The sequence below is a fragment of the Triticum aestivum genome, chromosome 5A, assembly GCF_018294505.1.
Source record: "Triticum aestivum cultivar Chinese Spring chromosome 5A, IWGSC CS RefSeq v2.1, whole genome shotgun sequence".
NCBI lineage: Eukaryota > Viridiplantae > Streptophyta > Magnoliopsida > Poales > Poaceae > Triticum > Triticum aestivum.
Genome location: NC_057806.1, coordinates 369,307,662 through 369,331,554, shown reverse-complemented (window position 1 = coordinate 369,331,554; position 23,893 = coordinate 369,307,662).

Genomic DNA, 23,893 nt, shown 5'->3' with positions numbered 1-23,893 from the left:
GGATTGCCACGCTCCTCCATCACCACCACGCCGTTGTGCTGCTGCTGGATGGAGTCTTCCTCAACCTCTCCCTCTCTCCTTGCTGGATCAAGGCATGGGAGACATCGTCGAGCTGTACGTGTGTTGAACGCGGAGGTGCTGTCCGTTCGGCACTAGGATCATCGGTGATCTGAATCACGACGAGTACGACTCCATCAACCCCGTTCACTTGAACGCTTCCGCTTAGCGATCTACAAGGGTATGTAGATGCACTCTCCTTTCTACTCGTTGCTGGTCTCTCCATAGATAGATCTTGGTGATACGTAGGAATTTTTTTGAATTTCTGCTACGTTCCCCAACAAACCAAACGGATAATTCGAAGAGACTTGCAAAGATAACCAATCATACATAAAAGAATTCAGAGAATATTCAAATATTATTCATAGATAGACTTGATCATGAACCCACAATTCATCAGTCTCAACAAACACACCGCAAAAAGAAAATTACATCGAATAGATCTCCACAAGAGAGGGGGAGAACTTTGTATTGAGATCCAAAAAGAGAGAAGAAGCCATCTAGCTACTAACTATGGGCCCGAAGGTCTGAGGTAAACTACTCACACTTCATCGGAGGGGCTAGGATGATGTAGAAGCCCTCCGTGATCACGTCCCTCTTTCGGCGGAGCTCCGGAATAGGCCCCAAGATGGGATCTTGTGGATACAGAAAGTTGCGGCGGTGGAATTAGGTTTTTGGCTCCTGTTCTGATCGTTTGGGGGTACATAGGTATATATAGGAGGAAGGAGTACATCAGTGGAGTACCGAGGAGCCCACGAGGCAAGGGGGCGCGCCCTAGGAGGGGGGGGGGGGGCGCCCCCACCCTCGTGACCTTCTCTTTGACCCCCTGGGGTAGGGTCCAAGTCTCCTGGATCACGTTCGGTGAGAAAATCACGTTCCCGAAGATTTTATTCCATTTGGACTCCGTTTGATATTCTGTTTCTCCGAAACACTAAAATAGGCAAAAAAAATAGCAATTCTAGGCTGGGCCTCCGGTTAATAGGTTAGTCCCAAAAATAATATAAAAGTGGAAAATAAAGCCCAATATAGTCCAAAACAGTAGACAATATAGCATGGAGCAATGAAAAATTATAGATACGTTGGAGACGCATCAATACCCTATGTCCTGCTTGATTGATCTTGATGATATGAGTATTACAAGAGTTGATCTACCACGAGATCGTAGAGGCTAAACCCTAGAAGCTATCCTATGATTATGATTGTTGTTGTCCTACGGACTAAACCCTCCGGTTTTATAGACACCGGAGGGGGCTAGGGTTACACAGAGTCGGTTAGAAGGGAGGAGATCTACATATCCAAACTGCCAAGCTTGCCTTCCACGCAAAGGAGAGTCCCACCCAGACACGGGACGAAGTCTTCAATCTTGTATATTCATTGTCCAACAGTCCGGCCAAAGTATATAGTCCGGCTGTACGAGGACCCCCTAATCCAGGACTCCCTCAACGCTGGAGGGAGCACACCGCGTCTCTTTCCTCGCTTGGGACTGTGATGATTCTACCGCTTCCCGACATCTTGAGGACATTGTAGCTGTGATGGGTCACCACCATGAACTTGGCCAGGGCTGGATACCCGAGGATGGCGTTGTATGGCAGGCGGATGTAGGCGACGTCGAAGTCGATGAGTTCGGTGCGGTAGTTGTTGCGTTCTCTGAAGGTAACGGGGAGGCGGACCTGCCCGATCGGGATAGTAGAGCCGTCGGTCACTCCTGAGAAAGGCTTGGTAGGCTGAAGCTGGTCATATGGCACTTGGAGGTTGTCGAACGTGTCGACGGACAGGACATTGAGCCCTGCGCTGCCATCGATGAGGGTCTTGGTAGCTTGCACGTTGCTGATGACTGGTGAAGAAAGCATTGGGAAGACGCCTGTAGTAGCTACACACTTGAGCTGATCTGCCGAACTGAACTTGATGGGGCACTTGGACCATCTGAGCGGGCGTGTGGCCTCGAGGTTGGGGAGGACTACATTTACTTCGCAAGCAAACTGTTTGAAGATACACTGCGAGGCTGGGGCTTGAGCTCCGCCCAAGATGCAGGCGATAGCACGCGGCTCCTGGAAGCCCCCAGCCCCCTCATCTTGATGGTGGTCATTCTTCCTTCTGGGTGGTGGCGGTAGTGGAGGAAGGCCAGCGTTGCCTTGAGGACGATCCTCACGAGGCTGGTCCCTCCAGGCACCCTCGCGAGGCTGATCCTGCCAGCGGTTCTTACAAGGCCGGTCACGCCACTCCTGGCGTGGGCCACGGTCATCCCAGCGTCCGCCACCACGTCCTCCTCCTCAGCCGTAGCCCCGTTCGCTGCGCTTGGGGCGTCGACCGAAGCGTCCTTCTCGAATGGCTCTGAGCTCTTGACAGCCGCTGGTGTTGTGGGTATGCAGGTTATGGAAGGCACAGAACGGTCGGCTGCTCTTGGATGACTTGGGCTGGTCTCTGCCGCGCTTGGTGTCCGGTTCCGCCGCGACCACAGCTGCTCCCTTGTGCTTCACGTCCTTGGCCTTGGCTTTCTTCTCCTCCGGGTCTGCAGCCAGGAGCTCGAGGAGGGAGAGGCGCCCCTCCTCAGCTCTGGCGCACTTGGTCGCCAGGTTGAACAACTCCAGAGACGTGCACATCTCCTCGTGGATGGCGAGCTCCTCCTTCATCTTGACGTCACAGATGCCATTAGAGAATGCGGAGATGATGGCTTTGTCCGTCACCTTGGGGATCTTGAGACGAACGTTGTTGAAGCGCTGGATGTATTTTTGGAGGGTCTCTCCTGGTTGTTGCTTGACGCGACGCAGGTCACCCGCGGCCGGGGGGCGGTCGCGAGTGCCCTGGAAGTTGGCGACGAAGCGGTTGCGCATCTCGTCCCAGGAGGAGATCGAGCCTGGAGGCAGGTTCAGGAGACAAGATCGGGTGTCATCCTTGAGGGCCATGGGAAACCAGTTCGCCATGACTTTCTCGTCGCCGTTGGCCGCCTCGATGCTCAGCTCGTAGAGCTGCAGGAACTCCGCGGGGTCAGGGGTGCCGTCGTAGCGAGGAGGCAGATCTGGCTTGAACTTGCCCGGCCAGGAGACGCTACGCAGCTCTGGGGTGAAGGCGCGGTAGCCGGTCGTGGTCACCGGGGGCCGCCGTGGAGGGGGAACTTGGTCTTGGTGCCCGCGCGCCGCTACGGCAAGCGGCGCGAGGCCTTGCCGCAGCAAACGATCCTGGTGCAGCGGTGCGAGGAGTGGCGGAGCGTTCTCTTGCGGTCGAGGGACTTCTTGACAGCTTCTTTCTTCACGCGCGGGCGCTGGACGCGGTGGGTCACGCCGTGGAGACGTGCGCCTTCGCGCTAGGGTGCGGTCTTGGTGCAGAGGCGGTGGAGGTGCTTCGTGAGCTGCGTCGCCCATGGCTGATGGAGGGCGAGGCAGAGAGAGGGACGGCGCAGGAGAGCCCCCTGCAGCGCGGACAAGCTCGGCCATGCGGTCAAGCCATTCCTCGTAAAGGTCATCGGCTGGGCGGTAGCGCAGGAGCTCGTGCGCCATGAGGAGCGCAGCCCGTGCGTCCGTGGGAATGAGACGAGCATGAGACAACGAACCAACGAGAGTCAGTGATGAAGTGGTGGTGCAGCCGTCCTGTCGCACCGAGGGGTGTAGCGAGGACGCTTGCTACTCATTCCCCGTCGGGCCGGTGGCGGCGTTGGCGGCAGGCGATGGAGAGCGACAGGGTGGCCCGCCGACAGGGGCCGTCTGAGCAACGCGGGTGGCGAGGGCAGCCCGGCGCTCGGCCTGGGCGCGGCGTGCGTCCGCCATGAAGATGATGAAGCGATGTGACGCGGAGCAATGGAAGGGAAGCTTCGGCGCACCCCTACCTAGCGCGCCAAATGTCGGATCACGGGTTCTGGCAAAAACCTTAAGGTTCGAACAATGGGGTGCGCGTGAAGATTTCCCCCCTACCGATCCACGTCCTAACTCAGCTAAGATCTTACGAACTAACTCCATGAACTCGCAACACAAAGGACACAAGATTTATACTGGTTCGGGCCACCGTTGTGGTGTAATACCCTACTCCACTGTGGTGGTGGTGGATTGCCTCTCGGGATGAGGATGAACAGTACAATGGGAAGAACAACCTCCTGAGGTTGAGGTGTTCTTGTGTTTTGTGGATGTGATTGTGGGCATGAACTAGTTCTAGTCTAAGATGAGGTCGCCCAAGTCTCCGATGAAGTTTCCCCCAGCTACGATGGTGGCTAGTTCCATTTATAGTGCCCTTGGTCTTGTTCCCAAATATCGAGCGGGAAGGGATCCCACAACGGCCAATTCGAAGGGGGACAACTAGTACAGCTTATCCTGACAAAAGTGGTCTTCGCCTGTAAAAGGCTCTGGTGGTGACGCCGCCTTGGGCTCCATGGTGACCTCCGTCTTGCCGTCCTGCTGGTCTTGGTCTCGTTGGACTGATATGGAAACCTTTGCATGATGCCTCGGTACTCAGCGCCTGCGCTTGCCCCTTAGCACCAAAGAGGAAACAAGGACGCTGCGCGCCCTGGCGCCCGCCTGGTCTCGATCGTCATGGCTCCCGTCATGTGAACCTCGTGAGGTTTGCCTTGCCTTGATCTCTCCACCCCTCGCGAGCCTGCCTGGCGAGGCCGCTCCTGAGGAGCTCTTGCACCGTCCGCCTCGTGAGTCTTGGCCCCTCGCGAAGGACATGAATGCCTTGTTGATGAAGATGGGTCGTACATGCCTGCTAGCAAAGCCACGCCGTGGGCCGCAGGCAGGCGAGTCTAGGGACCCCCGTTCCCAGAATGCCGACAGCTTTGGTGTAAGCTTCTTGCTAGCCGGAGCTTCCCCGAAGAAGGCTCGTGGTTCTAAGAGGGAACATGTCACCTCCGTGTGTGAAACGACATACGTACACTACCTTCTGCCGCCTTAATTTTTTTACATAACCAGATTAGACCAAATAGAAGTACCATGCTAAATTTTGGAATTATTCGGGTTTAGTTTGGCCTTTTTATACATTAATTGAGTTTCTGCGCATTTAATGTGCATAATTCAAATTTGAACTACAAGCACGTGCTCCAATGCACAAAGTTGTTTGAAAAATCACATGTGTGTCCTTGGGTGAATTTCTAGGTCCCATGCAAGAGATGGGAGTGAAATTCAAACATCTGGGCGTTGTGGCTCGGCCGGAAAGATTGAGAAACTTGGTTTTTTAATTCCTGTAAATCCAAAACACGCCTGAAAATCATGAAACTTGGCATGGTGTCATCGAAGGAAATATGCCCTAGAGGCAATAATAAAGTTACTATTTATTTCCTTATATCAAGTTAAATTTTTATTATTCATGCTAGAATTGTACTAACCGAAAACTTAGTACATGTGTGAATATATAGACAAACAGAGTGTCCCTAGTATGCCTCTACTTGACTAGCTCGTTAACCAAAGATGGTTAAGTTTCCTATCCACGGACATGTGTTGTCATTTGATGAACGGGATCACATCATTAGTGAATGATGTGATGGACTAGACCCATCCATTAGCTTAGCACTATGATCATTTAGTTTATTGCTATTGCTTTCTTCATGACTTATACATATTCCTATGACTATGAGATTATGCAACTCCCGAATACCGGAGGAACACTTAGTGTGCTATCAAACGTCATAGCATAACTGGGTGATTATAAAGATGCTCTACATGTGTCTCCGATGGTGTTTGTTGAGTTGGCATAGATCGAGATTAGGATTTGTTACTCCGATTGTCGGAGAGGTATCTCTGGGCCCTCTCGGTAATGCACATCACTATAAGCCTTGCAATCAATGTGACTAATGAGTTAGTTGTGGGATGATGCATTACAGAACGACTAAAGAGACTTGCCGGTAACGAGATTGAACTAGGTATGAGGATACCGGCGATCGCATCTCGGGCAAGTAACATACCGATGACAAAGGGAACAACGTATGTTGTTATGCGGTTTGACCGATAAAGATCTTCGTAGAATATGTAGGAACCAATATGAGCATCCAGGTTCCGCTATTGGTTATTGACTGGAGATGAGTCTCGGTCATGTCTACATAGTTCTCAAACCTGTAGGGTCCGCACGCTTAACGTTCGATGATGATTTGTATTATGAGTTATGTGATTTGACGTACCGAAGGTTGTCCGGAGTTTTGGATGAGATCACGAACATGACGAGGAGTCTCTAAATGGTCGAGACGTAAGGATCGATATATTGGAAGGCTATATTCGGACATCTGAAAGGTTTCGAGTGATTCAGGTATTTTTCGGAGTACCGGAGAGTTACGGGAATTCACCGGAGGAAGTAGTGGGCCTTAATGGGCCATACGGAAAAGGAGAGAAGGGCCTCAAGGGGTGGCCGCCCCCCCATGGGCTTGTCCGGATTAGACTAGGGAGGGGGCTGCGCCCCCCTCTTTCCTTCTCCCTCTCCTCTCCTTCCTTCTTCTCCTTGTAGGACTAGGAAAGGGGGGAGTCCTACTCCTACTAGGAGGAGGATTCCTCCCCCCTTGGCACGCCTATGAGGGTCAGCCGGCCTCCCCTCCCTCCTTTATATACGTGGGGAGGGGGCACCCTAGAACACACAAGTTGATTGTTTAACTGTGTGCGGTGCCCCCTCCACAGATTTCCACCTCGTTCATATCATTGTAGTGCTTAGGCGAAGTCCTGCGTCGATAACTTCATCATCACCGTCATCACACCATCGTGCTGAAAAAACTCTCCCTCAACCATAGCTGGATTTAGAGTTCGTGGGACGTCACCGAGCTGAACGTGTGCCGATCGCGGAGGTGTTGTACCTTCGGTGCTAGGATCGGTCGGATTGTGAAGACGTACGACTACATCAACCGCATTGTCATAACACTTCTGCTTTCGGTCTACGAGTGTACATGGACAACACTCTCCCCTCTCGCTTCTATACATCACCTAGATAGATCTTGCGTGTGCGTAGGATTTTTTTTTGAAATTACTGCGTTCCCCAATAGCATCCGAGCCAGGTCTGTGCATAGATGTTATATGCATGAGTAGAACACAAATGAGTTGTGGGCATGGGTATATACATATTTCTTGCCGTCACTAGTTGTTTCTTGATTCGATGGTATTGTTGGATGAAGTGGCCCGGACCGACATTACATGACTGCGTTCATGAGACTGGTTCTACTGACGTGCTTTGCACATAGGTGGCTGGCGGGTGTCTGTTTCTCCAACTTTAGTTGAATCGGATTCAATGAATAGGGTTCTTTCTAAAGATCAAAAAGCAATCACTATACCACGTTGTGATTTTTATGCCATAGGTAAGAACAGTTCTTGCTAAGCCCGTAGCAGCCACGTAAAACTTGCAACAACAAAGTAGGGGACGTGTAACTTGTTTTTGCAGGGCATGTTGTGATGTGATATGGTCAAGACGTGATGAGATATAAATTGTTGTATAAGATGATCACGTTTTGTTAAAGTTATCGGCAACTGGCAGGAGCCTTATGGTTGTCTCATTATTGCATAAGATCCAAGCGCCATATAATTGCTTTACTTTATTACTATGTGATAGCAATAGTTGGCGAGACGACCATGTGATGACACGTTGATAAAGATCAAGATGATCGAGATCCTGGTGTCATGCCGGTGACGATGGAGATCAAAGGCACAAGATGATGATGGCCATATCATGTCACATATTTTGATTGCATGTGATGTTTATATTTTATGCATCCTATTTTCCTTAGTACGACGGTAGCATTATGAGATGATCCCTTACTAAAATTTCAAGGTATAAGTGTTCTCCCTAAGTATGCACCGTTGCGACAGTTCGTCGTGCCGAGACACCATGTGATGATCGGGTGTGATAAGCTCTACGTTCACATGCAACGGGTGCAAGCCATTTTTGCACACGTAGAATACTCGGGTTAAACTTGACGAGCCTAGCATATGCAGATATGGCCTCAGAACACTGAGACCAAAAGGTCGAGCGTGAATCATATAGTAGATATCATCAACATAGTGATGTTCACCATTGAAAACTACTCCATCTCACGTGATGATCAGACATGGTTTAGTTGATATGGATCACGTGATCACTTAGATGATTAGAGGGATGTCTATCTAAGTGGGAGTTCTTAAGTAATATGATTAATTGAACTTAAATTTATCATGAACTTAGTCCTAATAGTATTTGCATATCTATGTTGTAGATCAACTACTCGTGTATAGCTTCCCCGTTTTATTTATGATATGTTCCTAGAGAAAACTATGTTGAAATATAATAGTAGCAATGATGCGGACTGGATCCGTGATCTGAGGATTATCCTCATTGCTGCACAGAAGAATTATGTCCTTGATGCACCGCTAGGTGATGGACCTTTTGCAGGAGCAGATGCAGACGTTATGAATGTTTCACAAGCTCGGTATGATGACTACTTGATAGTTTAGTGCGCCATACTTTATGGCTTAGAACCGGGACTTCAAAAACATTTTGAATGCCACGGAGCATATGAGATGTTCCAAGAGCTGAAATTGGTATTTCAGACTCATGCCCGTGTTAAGAGGTATGAGACCTCTGACAAGTACATTGCCTCCAAGATGGAGGAGAATAGCTTAGCTAGTGAGCATGTGCTGAGAATGTCTGAGTACTACAATCACTTGAATCAAGTGGGAGTTAATCTTCCAGATAAGATAGTGATTGATAGAGTTCTCTAGTCACTATCACCAAGTTACTAGAACTTCGTGATGAACTATAATATGCAAGGGATAACGGAATAGATTCCCAAGCTCTTCGCAATGCTAAAATTGGCGAAGGTAGAAATCAAGAAAAAGCATCAAGTGCTGATGGTTGACAAGACCACTAGTTTCAAGTAAAAGGGCAAGGGAAATAAAGGGAACTTCAAGAAGAAGGGCAAGCAAGTTGCCACTCCCGTGAAGAAGCCCAAAGCTAGACCTAATCCTAAAACTGAGTGCTTCTACTACAAAGGGAATGGTCACTAGAAGCGGAACTACCCCAAATACTTGGCGGATAAGAAGGATGGCAAAGTGAACAAAAGTATATTTGATATACATGTTATTTATGTGTACTTTACTAGTGTTCATAGTAACCCCAGGGTATTTGATACTGGTTCAGTTGCTAAGATTAGTAACTCGAAACAGGAGTTGCAAAATGAACAGAGACTAGTTAAGGGCAAGGTGACGATGTGTGTTGGATATGATTCCAAGGTTGATAAGATCACCATCACACACTCCTTTTACCTTCGGGATTAGTGTTGAACCTAAAATAAATGTTATTTGGTGTTTGTGTTGAGCATAATATGATTGGATCATGTTTATTGCAATACGGTTATTCATTTAAGTCAAAGAATAATTGTTATTCTGTTTATATGAATAATACCTTCTGAGGTCATACACCCAAGGTGAATGGTTTACTGAATCTCGATTGTAGTGATACACATATTCATAATATTGATGCCAAAATATGCAAAGTTGATAATGATAGTGCAACATACTTATGGAACTGCCGTTTAGGTCATATTGGTGTAAAGCGCATGAAGAAACTCCATGCGGATGGACTTTTGGAATCACTTGATGCTTGTGAACCATGCCTCATGGGCAAGATGACTAACACTCTGTTCTCTGGAACAATGGAGCGAGCCACTGACTTATTGGAAATAATAGATACCGATGTATGTGGTTCGATGAGTGTTGAGGCTCGCGGCGGGTATCGTTATTTTCTTACCTTCATAGATGATTTGAGCAGATATGGGTATATCTACTTGATGAAACATAAGTCTGAAACATTTCAAAAGTTCAAAGAAATTCAGAGTGAAGTGGAAAATCATCGTAACAAGAAAATAAAGTTTCTACGATCTGTTCGTGGAAACAAATATTTGAGTTACCAGTTTGGTCTTCATTTGAAACAATGTGGAATAGTTTCACAACTCATGCCAACTGGAACACCACAATGTAATAGTGTGTCTGAACATCATAATCGTACTTTATTAGATATGGTGCAATCTATGATGTCTCTTACCAAATTACCACTATCGTTTTGGGGTTGTGCATTAGAGACATCTGCATTCACGTTAAATAGGGCACCGTCTAAAAATCCATTGAGACGACACCATATGAACTGTCGTTTAACAAGAAACCTAAGCTATCGTTTCTTATAGTTTGGGGTTGCGATGCTTATGTGAAAAAGTTTCAACCTGATAAGCTCAAACCCGAATCGGAGAAGTGCGTCTTCATAGGATACCCAAAAGAAACTGTTGGGTACACCTTTTATCACAGATTCGAAGGCAAGGTCTTTGTTTCTAAGAGTGGATCCTTTCTAGAGAAGAAGTTTCTCTCGAAAGAAGTGAGCGGGAGGAAAGTAGAACTTGATGAGGTAATTGTACCTGCTCCCTTATTAGAAAGTAGTTCATCACAGAAATCAGTTCGAGTGATTCCTACACTAATTAGTGAGGAAGCTAATGATGATGATCATGGAAACTTCTAATCAAGTAACTACCGAACCTCGTAGGTCAACCAGAGTAAGATCCGCACCAGAGTGGTACGGTAATCCTGTTCTAGAGGCCATGCTACTTGACCATGACGAACCTACTAACTATGTGGAAGCGATGATGAGCCCAGATTCCGCAAAATGGCTTGAGGCCATCAAATCTGAGATAGAATCCATGTATGAGAACAAAGTGTGGACTTTGATGGACTTGCCGGTTGATCGGCAAGCCATTGAGAATAAATGGATCTTCAAGAGGAAGACGGACGCTGATAGTAGTGTTACTATCTACAAAGTTCGAATTGTCGCAAAAAGTTTTCGACAAGTTCAAGGTGTTGAGTACAATGAGATTTTCTCACTCGTAGCGATGCTTAAAGTCTGTCCGAATCATGTTAGCAATTGCCACATTTTATGAAATCTGGCAAATGGATGTCAAAACTGCATTCCTTAATGGATTTGTTAAAGAAGAATTGTATATGATACAACAAGAAAGTTTTATCAATCCTAAAGGTGCTAACAAAGTGTGCAAGCTCCAGCGATCCATCTATGGACTGGTGCAAACATCTCGGAGTTGGAATATACGCTTTGATGAGTTGATCAAAGCATATAGTTTTATGCAGACTTGTGGTGACGCCTGTATTTACAATAAAGTGAGTGGGAGCACTACAACATTTCTGATAAGTATATGTGAATGACATATTGATGATCAGAAATAATGTAGAATTTTCTGGAAAGCATAAAGGAGTGTTTGAAAGGATTTTCTCAAAGAAAGACCTTGGTGAAGCTGCTTACATATTGAGCATCAAGATCTATAGAGATAGAACAAGACGCTTGATAAATTTTTTCAATGAGTACAGACCTTGAATTTTTTTTGAAGTAGTTCAAAATGGAACAATCAAAGAAGGATTCTTGCCTGTGTTGCAAGGTGTGAAGTTGAGTAAAGACTCAAAACCAGACCACGACAGAAAATAGAAAGAGAATGAAAAAGTCATTCCCTATGCCTCAGTCATAGGTTCTATAAAGTATGCTATGTTGTGTACCAGACCTATTGTATACCTTAGCATGATTTTGGCTAGGGAGTACAACAGTGATCTAGGAGTAGATCACTGAACAACGGTCAAAATTATCCTTAGAGGACTAAGGAAATATTTCTCGATTATGGAGGTGATAAAAGAGTTCGTCATAAGGAGTTACATCGATGCAAGCTTTTGACACCAATCTAGATTACTCTAAGCCTCGATCTATATACATATTGAAAGTGGCAGCAATTGGAGTTACAATAAAAGGTCAGCAGTTTACTTGGTCCAATATGCAAGCAAATCCTCTTCTCGAATAGATTGACTGGTTTTTCACCACGGTATCTTGGACCTCTGATCATCCTAATACAATGGTCATGCCCCTCGCACGGACAGCATCGGATCATGTACCTTGTGTAGTTTCTGTTGGCACTTCTATTCCGAAAGCCAAGGTCTTCCGTTTTGAAAATTATTGGGTAAACCTCCCAGGTTTTGCTGAATGTGTTTCTGAAGTTTGGAACAAGCATGTTCAGAGGTCATCTGCTCCTGGTATAATTTCGGCCAAGTTTAAATCACTCTGTTATGCTCTTAAGATGTGGCACGTAAGCCTTTCGAAGGTTAAAGCTCTAATTGCTGATTGCAACAAGGTGATCCTGCACTTTGATGGTTTGGAGGAACTTCGGGTGCTCACTTTGCGAGAGTTGAATTTTCGTAAAATTGTTAAACTCCATCTTGAGGATATTCTTCATTTGCAATTCATCTAATGGAAGCAGCGCTGTACCATCAGATTCATCAAAGTGGGCGAGGAAAACACGAATTTTTTTCACGCCATGGCTACAGAGCGCTGCCAACGGAATACCATCACCTCGATTAAAACTGATGCAGGAGAGGTTGTGACTGATCATCATCAGTTAGCTTCCATGTTTTGGTCTGATTTCAAGCAGCGCATGGGTCAAGCCAAGGGTATTCGCATGACCTCCGACCTTGATAACCTCTTGACTAGAGTTGAAGGGCTTTAGGATTTATCCAAGCCATTCACTGATGATGAAGTGGAGGAGGTCATTAAACATTTACCGTCTGACCGAGCCCCTGGCCCGGATGGATTTACAGGCCTTTTCCTAAAGAAATGTTGGAGTGTTCTTAAACCAGATTTTATGAAGTTGGTTGCTGAGTTCTATGAGGGAAAATGCAACTTGGAATGTCTTAACACATCTCTCATTACCCTCATTCCTAAGAAGTTAAGCCCTGAGACTGTTGGTGACTTTCGGCCAATCTCTTTAACTAATACATGTCTTAAGTTCTTAACCAAGCTTCTGGCAAATCGGTTGCAGAAAGTAATACTCCAATGCATCCACCATAACTAATATGGCTTCCTCAACGCTCTATCCAAGACTGCCTTGCATGGTGTTTTGAATATATACACCAGTGCAAAGCTTCTAAGAGGACCATTGTTTTATTGAAACTGGATTTCACTAAAGCGTTGGACATGATTGAGCATGATGCCATACTCAGAATTCTTGAGTACAAGGGCTTTGATGATCGTTGGAATGGTTGGGTCAGTAACCTTCTCTCATCTGGTTCTTCTGCGGTATTGTTAAATGGGGTTCCTGGTCAACACTTTCAGTGAAAGTGCGGTGTTCGTCAAGGCGATCCTCTATCGCCTCTCCTCTTTGTCATTGCGGTGGATCTTCTGCAATCTGTGGTGAATGACATGTGCACTCGTAACATCCTCAGCTTACCTATCCCAACAAGGTCTAACGACTATCCGATTGTTCAGTATGCAAATGACACACTGATTGTTTTGCCAGCGGTTGACAGCCAATTGATTGCTCTCAAGGATATGTTACACAATTTTGCTGAATCCACGGGTTTGCGGGTCAACTTCAGTAAATCTTCACTCATCCCAATGAACATGTCTAAGGAAGAAGGAATTCGTATTGCTGCCCTACTTGGATGCTCTGTTGGATCAATGCCTTTCACGTATCTTGGACTACCCATGGGTACCTCTAGGCCGACCATTTACGACTTTTTGCCTCTTGTTGATCGCATTGAGAGAAGATTATCTGCAACTTCTTGTCTCCTCAACCAAGGCAGCCGGCTTCAACTACTGCAGTCAGCCCTCACGTCCATGCCCATTTACTTTCTCTGCTCTTTATCTATACCACAGGGTATCCTCAAGCAGATTGAAAGGATTGACCGGCAGTGTCTTTGGAGGGGGAATACTGAAACTCCAAGACAATCTCTAGCTGCTTGGGAGTTGGTTTGCAAGCCAAAGAAGTATGGAGGGCTGGGTGTCACTCATCTGGGCGTGCATAATGAAGCTCTTCTGATCAAACATCTGTTCAAGTTCTTCAATAAGAAAGATGTCCCATGGGTTAACCTCATTTGGTATTCATATTATCATTCCTCACCCCCACAGGTTACTCAGCTCTGTGGCTCATTTTGGTGGCGCGATGTGCTCAAGTTGTATGAAAAGTTTTGTTTGCTTGCCACACCACAAGTGCATGCTGGAGATACTGTTGTCTTCTGGCTTCATCGTTGGCAAATTGACAACAAAATGATTGCTCTTAAGGATCGATTCCCTAGACTTCATTCATTTGCCATTGATGACACGATAACAGTCAAAGACTTTTTTTCTTACCAGTCAACTGTTGAAGGTTTTCATTTACCTTTATCTTTGGAGGCATATATGGAACTAACCCAACTCCAGACTTTGTTGCAACCCATAAACTTGCAGTCAGAAGAGAAGGATGTTTGGAAATGGCCATCAAAATCAGGAGAGTTTCAATCCAAACTCTACTATGAGTTCTCCTTCTCCCATTTGAGGATTGACCCAATTTTCAAATATGTTTGGAAATGCTCCTGTACCCTCAAGATCAAGGTTTTTGGATGGCTTTTATTGATGGACCATCTTAACACACGGGACATGATGCAGAGAAGGCACTGGAATATCCAGGATGATACTTGTGTTCTTTGCCAATCTTCCTTTCATGAAGATAGAATCCACCTTTTTCTCTCTCACAATTTTAGTCAAATAGTATGGAATTATCTTGGGATTTCCTGGCCAGTAGCGCCCAATCAGTCTACCTTCATGATGGCTTCAGCTTCTAGAAAGGATTTCAATAAGCCTTTCTATTCTGAGGCGGTTTTTACTGCCGCATGGAACATTTGGACACAGAGGAATGGCAAGATCTTTAGAAACGAGACTCCAAGTTTTAGAGCTTGGAGGAGAAATTTTGTGCATGATCTCTCTTTACTAGCTCACAGAATCAAATGTAAATATAGGGACAGTCTGTTAGCTTGGATAGCCTCTCTCCCCTAAATCTCTTTGTAAGTATGATAGCTCTCTTTGTAATTTTTTTCTTTCTCTTTAGTTGTACAGAGAACCTTTTGTTTGTTTTTGATATGAATAAAGGACTGTGAGGCTATTGCCTTGCAGTACATAGTCAAAAAAAGTGGCAGCAATTAGCTAGAGTAGCTCTGTGTAGAGCATTGTAGACATAGAAATTTGCAAAATACATACGGATCTGAATGTTGCAGACCCGTAGACTAAACTTCTCTCACAAGGAAAACATGATCACTCTTTGGGTGTTAATCACATAGCGATGTGAACTAGATTATTGACTCTAGTAAACCCTTTGGGTATTAGTCACATGGAGATGTGAACTAATCACATAAAGATGTGAACTATTGGTGTTAAATCACATGACGATGTGAACTAGATTATTGACAGTGCAAGTGGGAGACTGAAGGAAATATGCCCTAGAAGCAATAATAAAGTTATTGTTTATTTCCTTATATGATGACAATTGTTTATTATTCATGCTAGAATTGTATTAACCGGAAACTTAGTACATGTGTGAATACATAGACAAACAGAGTGTCCCTAGTATGCCTCTACTTGACTAGCTTGTTAATCAAAGATGGTTAAGTTTCCTAGCCATGGACATGTGTTGTCATTTGATGAATGGGATCACATCATTAGAGAATGATGTGATGGACTAGACCCATCTGTTAGCTTTAGCACTATGATCATTTAGTTTATTGCTATTGCTTTCTTCATGACTTATACATGTTCCTATGACTATGAGATTATGCAACTCCTGAATACCGGAGGAACACTTAGTGTGCTATCAAACGTCACAATGTAACTGGGTGATTATAAAGATGCTCTACAGGTGTCTCCGATGGTGTTTGTTGAGTTGGCACAGATCGAGATTAGGATTTGTCACTTCGATTGTCGGAGATGTATCTCTGGGCCCTCTCGGTTATGCATATCACTATAAGCCTTGCAAGCAATGTGACTAATGAGTTAGTTGCAGGATGATGCATTACGGGATGAGTAAAGAGACTTGCTAGTAATGAGATTGAACTAGGTATGAGGATACCGACGATCGAATCTCAGGCAAGTAACATACCGATGATAAAGGGAACAACGTATGTTGTTATGCGGTTTGACCGATAAAGATCGTCGTAGAATATGTAGGAACCAATATGAGCATCCAGGTTCCACTATTGGTTATTGACTAGAGATGAGTCTCGGTCATGTCTACATAGTTCTCGAACCCGTAGGGTCCGCACGCTTAATGTTCGATGACGATTTGTATTATGAGTTATGTGATTTGATGTACCGAAGGTTGTTTGGAGTCCCGGATGGGATCACCGACATGACGAGGAGTCTTGAAATGGTCGAGATGTAAAGATCGATATATTGGAAGGCTATATTCGGACATCGGAAAGGTTCTGAGTGATTTGGGTATTTTTTGGAGTATCAGAGAGTTACGGGAATTCGCCGGAGGAAGTAATGGGCCTTAATGGGCCATACGGGAAAGGAGAGAAGGGCCTCAAGGGGTGGCCGTGGGCCCCCCCATGGGCTGGTCCGAATTGAATTAGGGAGGGGGCGGCGCCCCCCTCTTTCCTTCTCCCTCTCCTCTCCTTCCTTCTTCTCCTAGTAGGACTAGGAAAGGGGGGAGTCCTACTCCTACTAGGAGGTGGATTCATGCCCCCTTGGTGCGCCTATGAGGGCCGGCCGGCCTCCCCCTCCGTCCTTTATATACGTGGGGAGGGGCCACCCTAGAACACACAAGTTGATTGTTTAACCGTGTGCGGTGGCCCCCTCCACAGATTTCCACATCGGTCATATCGTTGTAGTGCTTAGGTGAAGCCCTGCATCTGCAACTTCATCATCACCGTCATCACGCCGTCGTGCTGATGAAACTCTCCCTCGACCTCAGCTGGATCTAGAGTTCGTGGGACATCACCGAGCTAAACATTTGCAGATCGCGGAGGTTCCGTACCTTCGGTGCTCGGATCGGTCGGATCGTGAAGACGTACGACTACGTCAACCGCGTTGTCATAACGCTTCCGCTTTCAGTCTACGAGTGTACATGGACAACACTCTCCCATCTCATTGCTATACATCACCTAGATAGATCTTGCGTGTGCATAGGATTTTTTTGAAATTACTGCGTTCCCCAACAATCATGACATGGCACCAACATGCTGTAGTAATTTCTTTGGCCGAATTGGGACAAGCTTTGGTGTAAGCTTCTTCCAAACCAGAGCTTCCCTCAAGAAGGCTCGTGGTTCCGAGAGGGAACATGTCACCTCCGTGTGCGTAACGACATACGTACACTGGCTTCTCCCGTCTTAATTTTTTTACACAGCCAGATTAGACCAAATAGAAGTATCGTGCTAAATTTTCTAATTATTCCGGGTTCGTTCGGCCTTTTTATACATTAATTGAGTTTCTGGGCATTTAATGTGCATAATTCAAATTTGAACTACAAGCACAGGCTATAGTGCAACAAAGTTGTTTGAAAAAACACATGTGTGTCCTTGGGTGAATTTCTAGGTCCCATGCAAGAGATGTGAGTGAAATTCAAACATCTATGCCCGTGGCTCGGCCGGAAAGATTGAGAAACTTGGTTTTTTTAATTCCTGTAATTCCAGAACATGCCTGAAAATCATGAAAGTTGGCATGGTCTCATGACATGGCACAAACATGCTGCTATAATTTTTTTGGCCGAATTGGGACAAGCTTTGGTGTAAGCTTCTTGCTAACCAGAGCTTCCCTCAAGAAGGCTCGTGGTTACGAGAGGGAACGTGTCACCTCCGTGTGCGAAACGACATACGTACACTGCCTTCTCCCGCCTTAATTTTCTTAGACAGCCAGATTAGACCAAATGGAAGTATCGTGCTAATTTTGGAATTATACCGGGTTCGTTTGACCCTTTTTATACATTAATTGAGTTTCTGGGCATTTAATGTGCATAATTCAAATTTGAACTACAAGCACAGGCTCCAGTGCACCAAAGTTGTTTGAAAAATCACATGTGTGTCCTTGGGTGAATTTCTAGGTCCCATGCAAGAGATGTGACTGAAATTCAAACATCTTGGCATCGTGGCTCGGCCGGAAAGATTGAGAAACTTGGGTTTTTAATTCCTGTAATTCCAAAACACGTCTGAAAATCATGAAACTTGGCATGGTCTCATGACATGGACCCAACATATTGTGGTAATTTTCTGTCTGATTTTCGAAGGCGCACACATTAACAATCAACAAAGTCATTTTGGAACAAGTGCTGTCACGTTACAAATCGGAAACACAAGTATTATTGAAACCGTGGGCGTTCAACTTACCAATTACATGCGGCCACGCATCCCCTTTTTTTGTTGGCTAGGAGGTGTCGTGCGGGGTAGCTATTTGAGTACGGGAGGCGTTCGATCAGACCCCTGCACGTGCTTATCGGGAGGAGAGCCCTTTGACTGCTACCCTCCGCGCACCTCCCTCCCAACGTCTCCATTAATGGCGCCTGAGCAACTGTTCTACGACGTGGCTATATGTCTCACTGGACTGAGATTTAAGAGAGAAAAATGAAAAATCTGAAAATAATGTTTTGCACGGATCTTGATGTAAGATCCGACGGACCTATATGGCATCAACTGCGACTTATAGCTAGCATGATGAATATAAGGACGATGCTATTGGATAATAATTGTCTTACATATTTATAAACATAATTAAAAAAATCCACATGCGGCAACGCCCGAAATACATAAGGGCAAAAGAAGAAGGAAGACAACGATCTGGCTCGCTGATCTCTACTTTCTTGACGCGTTGCTGCAGGCCGTGGGAACTAGTCTCCACGGCGAGCGACGGCGAGCACTTTCTTGTCGTCAAGATGCTGCTTGAGAGCATCCACGGATTCCTCCACCAGCCTTCTGCGCTCGATGCGCCGCATGGCATTCTCGTCCATAAGTTTCTCGATGATGAGGCCGGTCCTCTTCAATAAGGCAGTGGTCTTCTCCTACTACTCCGCACTTCCAACAATCTTCGTCCTCAGCAGGTCGCACTCGGCCTAGAGCTTCGCATTGCTCTCATTTAGTTACCGGATGACGTCGGGAGCCTATTCAAATGAGGCTTTCAGGTCATCCTGCAACCTCACCCACCTAGAGATCTGATCCATCTGGCTAAGGACGAGGGCACACATGCGCCTGTAAGAGTCGTCGCCTACCCACGAGACATTTTCCTGAGCTGCCGCGGCGCGGGAGGACATCTCTGCTGCATTCGCGGCGCTGCGGGACATCTCTTCTGCTTCTGCGGTGCAGCAGGACTAATCAGCTGCATCGACGGTGCGGCAGGTCCTCCATGCTGCTTCGGCGGCACGGCGGGACCTCTCTGCTGCTATGGTCGTGCAGTGGGACATGTTGGCTGCTTTCGCGGCGAGTTGGGACATCTATCGTGCTTCCGCTTCCAAGCTTGCCTCTCCCTGGTGGCAATCTCTCGACCCAGAACTCACGCTGGCCATGGCGGATGCAAGGGAACGATGATGAATGACTTGTTTGTTTTTGACTTTTTGTGGATGAGGAGTTGAGGAGGAATGTGCAGTCATCTTGGAGTAGTAGTATTTATAACCGCGTAGTAATACGCTCCTTAGTGGGAAACCGTTTAACTTTTGATTGACGTGAACAGGTTTGCAATTCGGAATGTGACGGGACGCGGCCTCCCTGTTCTTCTAAAAAAATTGTGATGGGACGCATGCTCAAAATTTACTGACGGTTATAAGTGCGGCAGTATTCCCGGAAGGCGTAACGTGGGCACGTATGCCTTCTAGGCCGCGTACGTGGAGTTTGCACCATAGGGTGCACCTCAATAGGCAATGTCAGCACACGTCTTGTTCCAACAACCATGCGCGCTTGTTATTACCATCGCGCACACTTCTTTTAATTAGAATGGGTGTGCCCGTCTAGCGCACACACGTTGATCTATCTAACTGTTTCGGTTTGTTGTGGCTAATCGCAAATAGTTCATCCATGTGAAGTGTATGCCATTAATCGCAGACACTTTTATCTGGCTTACCCATTTATGTTCTATTTCCTAATCGCAAACAGTTAATCGTTCTGAAGCGTATGCCCTCAATCACACGCACCTTGATCTGGATGACCGTTTCTTTTGTGTTGCCTAATCACAAACAGTTCATCCGAGTGAACCGTATGTTGTATATCGCACACACCATCATATGGCTGCCTGTTTCTCTTGTGTTGCCTAATCTCAAACAGTTCATTCGAGTGAACCATATGATGTACGTCGCACACAGCTTCATCTGGCTGGCCATTTCTTTTGTTCCTCCTCATCGAGAACGGTTAATTGAACTGAACCATATGCCTTGAATCACAGACGCAACTAAAACCTGAACCATGTTTGATGCATCCTCCATCATAAATGTTTTGCACATTTTTGATGGTTTTTTACACCACCGTTTGTGATTATGTCATCGCACACAATTTCGTCGAAGGGTCTCTGATCGTAGTGTCGCGTTAGCAGCATCCTGCAGTAGTGTTAACCCATACATGGATTAGTCTGCATGAAGTAGGGTTTCCTTTAATAGTGCAAGTTAAGGTTTTCGTTTGCGTGACCAGCAGAGCAGAGGATAGCAAATTCGGAAGATGGAGTGGAAAAAGACCCACATGCAGCGACGTGGCATATGGGGCAATAAAACAAGGGTATGGTTTGAAAAGAGGTAGCATACCCGAGGGTCGGCGGGAAGTGGCTTCGCTCGTGGTCGTCGTCCTCCGCACACACTACAACAACGAGCTTGGGGATGGAGGCCATCCCGCGCAGGCGCTAGGTCTGAGAGGACGGCCTTGTCGTCAGTGCATGACCTAGATCGCCGACGACGAGTGCATCAAAGCTGCACGTCCTTTTCTTCCCCGGCGGATCTATGACCACCGGTGAGGAGGGATAGAGAGGCCGTCTTTTTTAGATCTGGAGAGAGGGTGATAGTGTGAGAAGCAAGTGGGCAACCCTGAGCAAGAAAGCGTTGAAGCTCCAGCCTATATATCTTTTTATACTACTAGTACTAGAGGTGGAGTAGTGGTAGAGTAGTTTATATTTTCTCTGCATACAGTACCAGTTAGCCGTGCTTCAAAACTGAATGGCACGCCATTAAAAAATAAAGGTCGATAACTAATGTGGCACCTCGGGCCAACGCGATCAGATCGCATTTTGCACGAGAAATTACACACCATGTTTCATTGACATGTGGTCCCGTTCCCACATGTCAGTGACACAACGGCGAGTCCTTTTGTACAATTTCCGAACGGACGTCTATGTAGGCCGGGGCGCCTCTTCGTGTATTGTGGCAACCGTCCATCAACTCTTCGCCTTTCCCTCTCGATTTGGAACTGCTGTCGCACACTCTTCCTCCCTCCTCCCTCCTCCATTTGCCTTCACCCTTCCTTCTGCCATTGTTCGATCGTCTTCTCCATGGAGGGAACAGGCCGGAAACGACCCCGTTATTCTTGCCTCGGTTTGAACGATGACGCGGTGGAGGAACTCATTGATCAGTGCGACATCATCACCTCGGCTAGCATGGCACGTTCGTTCAAGACCATTCTCGACTCAACTAATAACATCATTACAAGGAACCCAGGGGTCCAGGAGCGGTTTGATCTCCCCTATCTTCTTCACCATGACCCTGCTCACTGGCGCGGGGGCGACGGAAGCCTTGCCTTGTGCAAGTTGATGCCTCTTGATAATGATATATGTGATGTTAAGATGCCATCGCTAGAGGGCAAGGCTTGGGCAGGCACAAATGAAGATTGGGTTGTTTATATTGGGTACAACTACAAGTGGGAACTTGTGAATGTGTACACTCGTCATCGGGTTCCACTTCCAAAAATCTGAGACTGCCCAAAGGTTGAGCACACGGATGATCTACGTGAGTTCAAATACGATCATGGTAACTATCGTCTACGAAAGATAGCAATTTGTCAAGGTCCCAACCACTCTTGGGATTACACGAACTATGAAGTTGTTGCTATCTTCGACGAGCTTGTTGCCTTCCTTACTTCCACGCCTTGATGGATATTGCTGAAAAAAATCAATTTCTGTACACGGATGAGTACTGTGATGTAATTCAATACGGAGGTCTTGTGTTTGTTGCCACCACTTGTGGCACTGTTTTTGCATGGAATCATCATGCTTTCGGTACGTTTGTCTTCCACCGTAATTATAATTGTTTCATCCACATGCATGCAGGTTAGCTAGTTTCCCTTTACTAATTAATTAACCTTCTTGTGTTTCCAAGGTCCTATGAACATTCCACCACATATACTTGAAATTTTTTATAACCAAGGGGGAGATGACGATGCTGATGATCACGAGCATGAGGACAAGCAGGGCCCATATACTCAGTGGTGCCTGGCAACTTATTCTGATGGATCACCTCTTCTTGTCTATATACAGGGCACTGTTGATGTTACTAAGGAAGCAGGTGTTGTCTCGCATGGTCGCACTCTCCAGACCTATTCCAACATCCGTTGCAGGGTATTCGGGATGGATACTAGTGTACTAGCGCCAACACCTTCTCCCTGGTTCAGTATTGAAAGTCTTGGAGGAAACTCGCTCTTCGTTGGACAAAACTATCCAATCATGGTGAAAGGGGTCCAACTGCTGTTGACACAATGTTACTACCATTTATGAGAAGCAACTGTATCTATACCTCGGTTATTGCTATGCTTCCCTACCATCGCACTATGGGTCCTGACATAGCCCACTTCAGCCTGGATGATCAGTCCCGCGTTGGTCTCAAGACTGACAGTGGCTGGTGAGGGAGTCCTGGATTAGGGGGTCTCCAGACAGCTGGACTATATCCTTTGGCTGGACTGTTGGACCATGAAGATACAATATTGAAGACTTCATCTCGTGTCTGGATGGGACTTTACTTGGCGTGGAAGGCAAGCTAGGCAATACAGATATGTATATCTCCTCCTTTGTAACCGACCTTGTGTAACCCTAGCCCCCTTCGGTGTCTATATAAACCGGAGGGTTTTAGTCCGTAGGACAACAGACAATCATACGATAGGCTAGCTTATAGGGTTTAGCCTCTCTGATCTCGTGGTAGATCTACTCTTGTAGTACTCATATCATCGAGAACAATCAAGCAGGACGTAGGGTTTTACCTCTATCAAGAGGGCCCGAACCTGGGTAAAACATCGTGTCCCATGCCTCTTGTTACCATCCACCTTAGACACACAGTTCGGGACCCCTACCCGAGATCCGCCGGTTTTGACACCGACATTGGTGCTTTCATTGAGAGTTCCACTTTGTCGTCACCATAAGGCTTGATGGCTCCTTCGATCATCGCTAGCGATGCGGTCCAGGGTGAGGCTTTCCTCCCCGGACAGATCTTCATATTCGGCGGCTTTGCACTGCGGGCAAATTTGCTTGGCCATCTGGAGCAGATTGAGAGCTACGCCCCTGGCCATCAGGTCAGATTTGGAAACTTGAACTACACGGCCGACATCCACGGAGACTTGATCTTCGGCGGATTCGAGCCCATGTCGGACGCATCGTACAGTCTTGACGAGCATGACATAACTCTGCCGTCGGACAGTATTTAGGAGATCGCATCCGCAACTACTCCGTCCATCAATCCGGGGCAAGTCGTGCCATCCGAGAGCGGAGGGATGGACCCACCATGGAGGCCGCACTCTCAGTGGTGATAGAGCCGGATACTGACTTTACCCCTTACGAGAGCCGTGTCGCCAAACCACTGGATTCATCCACGGCCACGGACTCCGAGCCGCTCATATCCGTGCCCGCCGAGTCCGACTGGGCGTCGATCATGGAGTTCACCTCCGCGGACATCTTTCAGCACTCACCCTTCAGGGATGTGCTAAATTCATTAAGGTCTCTCTCCCTATCAGGAGAACCTAGCCGAACTCTGTCCGGCTAGAATGGGATGCGGGCGACGAGGAAATTCGCTGCCCTCCCACAACCCACTTAGTAGCCACTGTCGATGACTTAATCGACATGCTCGACTTCGGCTCCAAAGAATTCGACGGTATGGACGACGAAGCCGGAGACAAACAGGATCCAC